Source organism: Brachypodium distachyon, chromosome 5 (assembly GCF_000005505.3).
Source record: "Brachypodium distachyon strain Bd21 chromosome 5, Brachypodium_distachyon_v3.0, whole genome shotgun sequence".
NCBI classification, from domain to species: domain Eukaryota; kingdom Viridiplantae; phylum Streptophyta; class Magnoliopsida; order Poales; family Poaceae; genus Brachypodium; species Brachypodium distachyon.
The window spans coordinates 14,371,527-14,380,736 of NC_016135.3; the positions used below are offsets into that span (position 1 = coordinate 14,371,527).

Sequence of the window (9,210 nt, forward strand, 5' to 3'; positions counted from 1 at the left end):
TCACTGGTCACTGATGCAGTGAGGGGGAGCACGATTTCTTGTTGAACCGGGAGGTATCCCAAACGTGTCCCAGGTGTATCTACCAAATATCCATTGTTATACATAATTATTTATTTTATTTTATTTTTATTTTATACTTAGGGCACCAACAATGTGTACAAAAGTTGTCCAGCCTAAAAGTGGCAAGCCTTATGGTTAACCCTATACATTGTGAATATTTTGAATTGTTTTAAGCATACTTGTGAGTAGCCCATAAACAACAAAAACTATTTTTGTCTCTCATCTCTCTTTTGCATGGAGTCATTTCAACAACACATCTGGGTCCTACCTTGTGGAACAATGAGCTCATACATTTTGACAATTTCAACCAGCCATTTGGGTCTCAGCTTATAGCAAACATTGGCATTACGCTTCGTCTGGCTCCGGGAGACCAAGAGCATCCTCTCATCGGCTCCACGCGTGTGACTATTCTCGCTTGTCAGCGAAGCCACCCAAAACCTGGATTCCACGAAGGACGATGGTAATTCGCGCCGCAGCGGCCCCAACATAAATGGCCGAGGAGGCATGCGGAAGGAGGATAACACCACCGTCTAGCGCACTGGATTTGGGAATTGGGACGCAAACGCCTCACCTGAAACCGTTTGATTTTCGCAAGAATTGGGAATTTCCACGCTCCAAAAGGGATCTCTGCTGTGTAATTTACCTGCACAAAAGGGTCAATTTGACCTGGTGGCCCAGTCTCTTTTCTCAGAAGAAACAAGCCATGTCGTCGTGGTTTACTTGATGGCAAGCACTACACTACTTACCATGCCTAGTGTTTTCAGCTTCCTGCTTAACTTTGTTACTTAGTCCTTGTAATGCAGTATAGCAAGATTTAACCTATGTTTCAGGTGATGAAACTACATGCAGTGATGTTCATGTAATGTAACTACATGATCAAAATAAACATTTAAGACTACGTCTCCATAAACCAATGTGGCTTTTAGTACAAACCTATAACGCAATCCAGAATATTGGCGACGTTTAGTTGTTCAAACATTTGCCTTTACAAGGAGCTGCTCCACACAGTCATTTGAAGAACCACATAATGGTTGACAATATAGTAAGAGTACTAAGTAGTAAAGTGAGGCACTAACCAAATCCATATACACAAAATATTTTGTTCTCACAAAGGAGCAAAGTGTTAACATTCACTAGACATGTCCACCAGAAAACAGATGTGGTGCTTGTCATTACACGACAGAACAATGACATTGAACATGAAAATGTTCAAGATATTCTAATTAAGAGCACTGAGCAAGGAGCATTGCAAGAGAAGACGATCATGAACAAATCATCTAAATTAAGAGCACTGAGCAAGGAGTATCTGGTAGCCTCTTCCCAAGTACTCGTACCACAAAAGTTCAATAATTTGGTGATCTTGGTTGTCCTCGTACATGACTTCTATCAGCTTCAGCTTCTGACACGGGTAAGTCTTTTGATCATGACATTGCAGAGTGATGCTTTTACTCTGGTTATCCATATCAGGATCAAACTACTGGCAGTAAGACTAGATTCATTTAAGATGTGTAAACAACGAAAAATGACAAGATAAATAACAGCGACCATACAACACTGCAAAGTAAGCTTCTCCAGACAAGGAGTATTCAGAAGAAAGATCCCAAGGGCCTTCAATTTTTCGCTCAGTTCAGTTTCAAGAAGGAAACATTTTCTCAAGTGATAAGGCACGCCACTTAGGAAACATTGGAAATTTATCTGAATTTTCATTGAACATTGCCTGAAATAAATACGCCAATCAAAACAGTAGAGTTCAAGCATCGGTGATCCACACCAAATTACTAGAACCATACAACCATCCGAACCATCTGCCCATGTATAAGCTGACAATAACCATTCGATTTGGGATTGAAATCAGGATTCGTCGAATTTGTGAAATCATATGTGATGTGTAACATTGGCAAGTGTTTTAGATGAAACATTGATGTGGATACTTTGGATAATATGGATATTTAAGTGATGACATGTATCTTGTTTGGACTTAGTGCTTTGCTAGTGGTGTGCTGATCCATTAGTTTCTTATGTGAAAACATGGCGTGAGTTGTGTGAAACTTACCCTGAGTCAAGTCGTGGACTTGTGCTCGTACTGGTTATTTGTGTGTTCGCTTTCAGGTGTTGCCGGAGCTAGAAGAACGTGGTCGATGACGAGATCGAGAGACGAAGCTTGGGAAGCTGAGGTCGAGGATCAAGGTCATGCGGAACGTTCGTGCGAAGGAACAATGGATTAGGGTTTTGGAAGGCGAAGATGAAGGCATACATCATGGCACAAAATTACGCCATATGGGAGAAGATCGCCAAGCCCTATGAGCTTCCCGCGGACAATGCGATCACACCAATAAACTTGGTCCACGTGGAGAACAACTACAAGGCGAGGAACTACATCATCCAAGGTCCACAACGAAGTGACTTCGACCGTGTCGCTCACCTTGCATCCGCTCATGAGATATGGAACGCACTTTGTAGTTATCATGAAGGATCAAACTCTGTTAAGGAGGTGCGTCAAGACATGTACAAAACGGAGTACATGAGATTTGAGATGAATACAGGTGAATCTTTGGATGAATTCTTTGCACGCTTTAATAAAGATCTCAGCAACTTACGTGCATTAGGTGTTACTTATACTGATGCTGAGGCTTTTAGGCAACTTTTGAGTGCATTAGATATGTCCAGATGGGAGATGAAAGTTACATCTATTAGAGAATCTACTGTCATGAGCACACTTACACTTGATATTCTGTACTCAAAATTGAAAACTCATGAATTAGATATTCTTGCTAGGAGAACCGGTTCCAAATCAATTGCACTTGTTACTAACCCTGGCAGATCTAATGATGGTACTTCTACATATTGTTATGCTCTGTCTTCTTTGTCTCAACTAACTGATGAACAGCTAGAGCAATACCCAGAGGAAGAATTGGCACTCCTCACCTCTCGTTTTACACGTGCCCTGCAAAATGTTCGTTCAAGGAAGAGAGGTGGGAACAATGCTCCAAGGTGCTTTGAATGTGGTGATCCAAATCACTTTCGCCAAAATTGTCCTAAATTCTTATCCAAGATGGCGAAAGAAGAAAATGGGGAGGACAAGAAAAAGAAGCGCCCCTCCAACATCAAGAATAAAAAGAGGGGTGACTTTGCTCGAGCGGTGGCTCACAGTATTTTCTCTGTAATCAATGAATATGGTGAACCATGCTTGAGTGATGTGGATATCGAGTCTGATGAAGATGATGCATCCAAAGGAAAGCGCGACATTAATGGGATGTGTCTTATGGCTAGCAATAAGAGTGCTACCTCCCGTGACGACTACGACAGTGACAGCAACAATGAGGTAGAACTCTCTTATGATGAATTACTTAAAAGTGCTAGTAAATTGAGTTCTTTGCTTGATCATGCTACTAAAAGAATTAAGAAATATGACTTGAAAATTGCATCCTTGAATTCTGAAATTACTAAACTTAAGTCTATGATTCCTGATGATGATTCCTGCAAGTCTTGTGATTCTATATATTCTGAGCTTACCTCTTTGCGTTCTATTCATGATGATACTCTTGATAAGCTTAGAGTTGCATTAGAAAACAATGAGAAACCTATTTTGCATAAACGTAAACATATTAATGATGCTAGCATGGATACTTCTGATTTGACAGATTCAACTTCTTGTAATAATTGTCATATTCTTGAATTGAAGTTGAAAGATGCAAATGCTAGGGTTTCTCATGTTGAAAATGCTTTACATATCCAAGAGGTTTCTTTGTGCGCTAATTGTAAAAGTGGAAAACAAATCATTGATGGTGTTTGCGATAATTGTATTGCCTTGTCTCATCAAGTTAATTATTTACACGCATCTTTGCAGAAATTTTCTAGTGGGCACAAAAATCTGAATATGATTTTAGATAAGTCTAAAGTGAGTAAAAACAAGACCGGCCTTGGTTTTAATACACATGCTCATTTTAAGGCTAATCCATCCAGTATTGTTAAGTCACTTGGCAATGGAATTTTTGAAACATCTAACAAGCCAACCAATGTGATTTTTAAAACTGCCGGCATCATGTCTAATGATACTTCAACAATTGCAAATGTAGGTCATATATCACATGCTAAACCTGGAAGTAGGTACACTTGCACTTATTGTAATAAACCTGGACATGGTGTAGGTTCTTGTTTTAGACTAGCTAGAGTAATTAAAAAGGAAAGAAAACAAGCTAGATCTAATTCCTTCAAGGCACATTATGCTCATCATAAAACTACTACTCCCCGTTATGTGCCTAGGGTGAATGTTTCACCTTCCGTTTCAACTTGCACGAGACACATACAATCTGTCCCAATGTATAAGGATACTCGTGCTTTGCCTACTCGTCGTGTATCTCAGTACTGGATACCTAAAAGTTTTTTATCTAACCCCAGTACGGAGATCTCGGCATGTGTTTGTTGTTTGTAGGCACTTCACTTGAGGAAGGGGAACATATGGCTAGTGGATTCCAGTTGTTCTCGTCACATGACCGGTGATAAAAATTGGTTCTCCTCCCTCACACGTGCATCTCGGGCTGAAAGTATAATTTATGGAGATGCTTGTACCTCTACTGTTGTGGCGAAAGTCCTCTTATTCGTAATGTAGGAACATATGTTCAGGGGGAGGAAATATGTTTAGAGGTCACACCCTTATTGGTGCACGTTGGGTATTATGTTATTTTTCGCAACAAGGCTAGGTTTGAAGCTTCCCCCGCGCATCACATCTACAAGTTGTTAAAAGGATTTTCAGGTGTCTACATGGCACCTATGTTTTGGCATTAGGCTTCTACTTGCTCTAGTATTATATTGCGTGCATTTACGAATGCTGATTTGGAGATTGTAGAATTGATAGAAAGAGTACATCTGATACATGCTTACATTTGGTGATTCTTTAGTACTTTGGTCTTCTAAGAAATAAAGTTTTGTTGCACAGTCTACTGCTGAAAGTGAATATGTAGCTGCTGCTTGCTGTTGCTCACAGATTTTATGGATAACAGCTACAATGAAAGATTATGGGGTTATTTTAGAAAGTGTATCACTTTATTGTGATAACACTAGTGCTATATGTATTGCTAAAACCCAGTGCAACATTCTAGAACTAAGCACATAGATATAAGATATCATTTTCTTAGAGATCATGTTGAAAAAGAAAATGTTGTGCTCAACTTTATAGATACCGAACGTCAATTGGCAGACATTTTTACTAAACCATTGGATTCTTCTCGGTTTGCTTTTCTTCGAGGTGAACTTGGAGTAATCAAACCATACGGGATGGTTTGAGGGGGAGTTTGTTCTTCGTGTACGATATGTAAAATATCTTTTCACTTGCTTCTTTTTCGTTCTTTTATCTTTAATAAATAAAAAATCTGAAAAAGTAATGAGCATTGTATTCCATTCTGAAATGACATTTTTGCAACCACGTTTATGTTTTGAGGACATTGTCATTTTATATGTATGCTCGTATGAAATAGTCTATCACATGACTTCTAATACGAATGATAACTTGAACTAAATCTTGTCATGGTTAAACTTTGTTAGCTATTTTGGTCTTGGATACTTAATTACTAGCAATGATGAAAATATAATGGTATCAAGGTTCCAAATGTACAAAGACACGTGGTGTCAAGCAATTTTTACTAAATAAATATGCCAATGTCGCACTACATCTTCACGAGACTGCTTACCATTGCACTTTGGTATGAACTTGGAGGTTGCTGTGTTTATTGAAACCTTTGTCTTAAGCTTCTGATTGCTTATCATTGCCTTAAGCTTCTGATTGTTAATCATTGCACTCTGGACATAGGCTTGCATGGTGTTTTAAATATAGGCTTGGCAAGGTTGAATTGACTTGGCATATAAATTCAATGAAAATAAATATTATGCTTTTATAAAGTGCTTTGTTTAATGTAATGTGCTGCAAGTTATTTTGTATTCAAGTATTGATGTAGTTGACAGGGGGAGACCATGTCTTGCAATAAATCGTAAAAATACTTGAGTTTTCGTCATGTGTAGATTACATCATACTTATATACATGTCGAGTACAACTACTTTTTACATGACTTGGATGCACAATTATCATGTTCATGATGTTTCATAATGCTCATTACAACAAAGAAAAATGAAAATAAAATCGCTTTTAGTTTAAAGAAAAAAAAATTGAAGCGGGGGAAATATTTTTGTGTGGTTTTGATGAAATTCATTGTCAAAGGGGGAGAGATTTCAACACATATACATACCATATTTTACCTTTTATTGGTGTTTTTTTATTGGTGTTTCTCCAACTTTTTGATGTTTTTCATTTTCTTTTCAAAACCTTGAAAATCTGAGAGTTAAGTGAATGTGTATGCCAATCAATGTTCAATGTCTAGTGTTGTTAACATATGTGATGTGTAACATTGACAAGTGTTTTAGATGAAACATTGATGTGGATACTTTGGATAATATGGATATTTAAGTGATGACATGTATCTTGTTTGGATTTAGTGCTTTACCAGTGCTTTACATTAATTCATCTTTCTTGTTATTTCTCGAAATTGGTTTTAGATTAATCCTCGTAACTTTCTGTCAGCTGTTACTATTTTGATCATATCTTTTGATTGGTAAGTCCGATTGAGCTGATTCTTGTTGCGTTGGTTAGATAATTTTAATACCTTCTTTTCCATACTCATACGTATTTTTTGGTTCATCCAATCAAAAGTTACGGCTGTTTTACTATCACGGACAGAAAGGTGATTTAGGGTTTGAACTTTTGGAAAAAGTTTTAATTTGCTTCCGCGCAATCATTCACCCCTCTCTCTGATTGCCTATCTCGATCTCACAGAATTAACTTTGGGCAATAACCATTCGATTTGGGATTGAAATCAGGATTCCTCGAATTAACTTTGGCCAAGATTGATTACTTGCTCACTCATCACAAGAACTAATTCATCATATTAGTTAATTACCCAACAGAGGATTAACAACTTGGCCAGCAAAAACAATAACGCCCCTGTCGTCCTGCTCCTCCCTGATGAAGAAGAGGAACGGGTGATCGGCGACGAAGTCTACTAGCATCTCAGGATCAGGTGGCATGGCAAACCCACAAATCTCCATGTCGGTGGCTGCAGCGGCCACGGTACCTTTCTCGTCGACATGGACGGAGCACTGGTGGATGACGGACGACACGGCCATCGGCATCTCGGAAGAAGAATCGTCCAACGCCAGCATCTCCGAGAAGGTTTACACATCTTAAATGAATCTAGTCTTACTGCGGGACGGAACGGCAGGTCCAGCCCGAGGTCGCGGAGCAGCTGCGAGGCCTCCAGCCTCAGCGAAACCCCAAACTTGGGGATCCTCAGCGCGCCCGTGGGGACTAGTTTCGTGGGCACGTCGAGAAGCGCTGCCGGGTCAGAGCTGAGCACGCGCACCAGCTCCGGCAGCCCGTCGCGGTCGTCGGGAAGGTAGAAGCACATGGAGTAGCCCCGGCGGTTGTGGCCGCCGAGGTAGGGCATCCGCAGGACTTTGAAGCCGGGGTGGCAGGCGATGCACGTGTACTCGTGGAAGCTGCCGCCCACCATGAAGGGTGCGCGAACGGCGTGGGCGCCGGAGCCGGAGTCCACGAAGAAGTCGCCGTCCTCTGTGAGGGTGGCGTCGAAGGGGTCGTACCAGTAGCCTCTGAAGTAGAGCGCGTTGGCGAGGACGGCGACCGTGGCGGCGCTGACGGAGCCCTCGGGGAGGAGCTGCTTCCACAGACCGCCTGTCTTGCCCTCGAACCAGCCGTTGATATCGGCCCTGGCCTGCTCGGGGCTTGAGCCGAAGGAGACGGCACGCGCCTCCGCGTCGAAACTGGACGCCGCCATGGCCTCGAAGACAGGCTTGATGCGGAGCGACGAGTCGACCCACACGCCCGTGGCGCACCGGACAATGGAGCCTTGCTGCTCTTCTTCCTCGTCGTGCTCGCCCACGTGGTTCGGCGCTTGTTGGCCTGCTGCGACGACGTGGGAGGCGAGGGCGGTATGCGCGTCGGCGCCAGCGGGGCCGAGGAAGGAGACGATCTGATCGTGGACGGCGCCCGTGGCACCGGCCGCCAGGAGAGAGAGGATGGCGTGGAAGGACATCGGCGAGAAGGCGAGGTTTTGGTCGCCGGAGATCTGGCCCAGGCGATTGAGCAGTCGCATGGAGAGGGCGGCCTGGTCCCTTGCGGCATCCGCGAGCTGCTGCTTCGCCTGGTTCGCCATGGCTTGCTCCTCCCTTGACATGGAAGATTTGTTTTTGTTTGGTTTGGGCATCGCTGAGGATCGATTTGATGCATATGCACACCACACCAGGCCTACTTACTAGATATGCGCGTCGGTTGCGCGTTGCAGGAGATGATATCTATGAGATATTTGCACAATCAAAATATATTTAATTCAATAAGAACATGCCTACTGTACGAATCTATTTTAATAAATGCGTGATTATAGGTATGTATATCAAAATATATCCAAACCAGTAGGTGTGCCCACGCGTTGCTACGGGTTAACAAAATCACAAACTATTTATTTTCATTTTCTGTGTAGGCAACTCATGGCGTCGTCGAGATCGGCATGCGGGGGTGTTGGTGTCGGTTGTAAGACGAAGTATGATAAATCGTGAAAAAAACTGAAAAAAAAGAAAATAACAGGCAGTGGCATATTGGTTGTAATTTTAACGAAATTAATTTATGACGGCGACCGTACCATCACCACCAACTCCAATTTAATATATTGGTATAGATTAATGAGATCATGAAAGATTGCACAATAAAATATGTGCAATTACAACATGCCTACCATACAAATCTTTTTTAATAAATGTGTGATTTAGCTATTTATATCAAATTATATCCAATTCAATGAGATCATATGAGATATTTGCATAATCAAAATTGACCAATTACAATATGCCTACTGTACAAGTCTTTTTTAATAAATGTCTATGCGCACCTTAGCTACGGAGCCAACAATTTTTTTTTGTAAGGGTCGGGCATATCATTAATCAAAAGCCAGACCTAACCGGTCACGATCATACAAAGAATGAACGTCCTCTGGGACAGGCCACAGCTTGACGCCATCACCAACACCATCTCTACTACGACGGCCAGATCATGCGCAGTTTGCAAGTCTAGGTTCCTTTCTAAAAACCAA

General features: G+C 41.6%; 1 pseudogene; it reads right to left on the bottom strand.

Moving 5' to 3' along the window:
• Positions 1 to 6,918: 6,918 nt before the first annotated feature.
• On the bottom strand, positions 6,919 to 8,330 carry LOC100824879 (annotated as a pseudogene).
• Between the last annotated feature and the right edge of the window lie 880 nt (positions 8,331 to 9,210).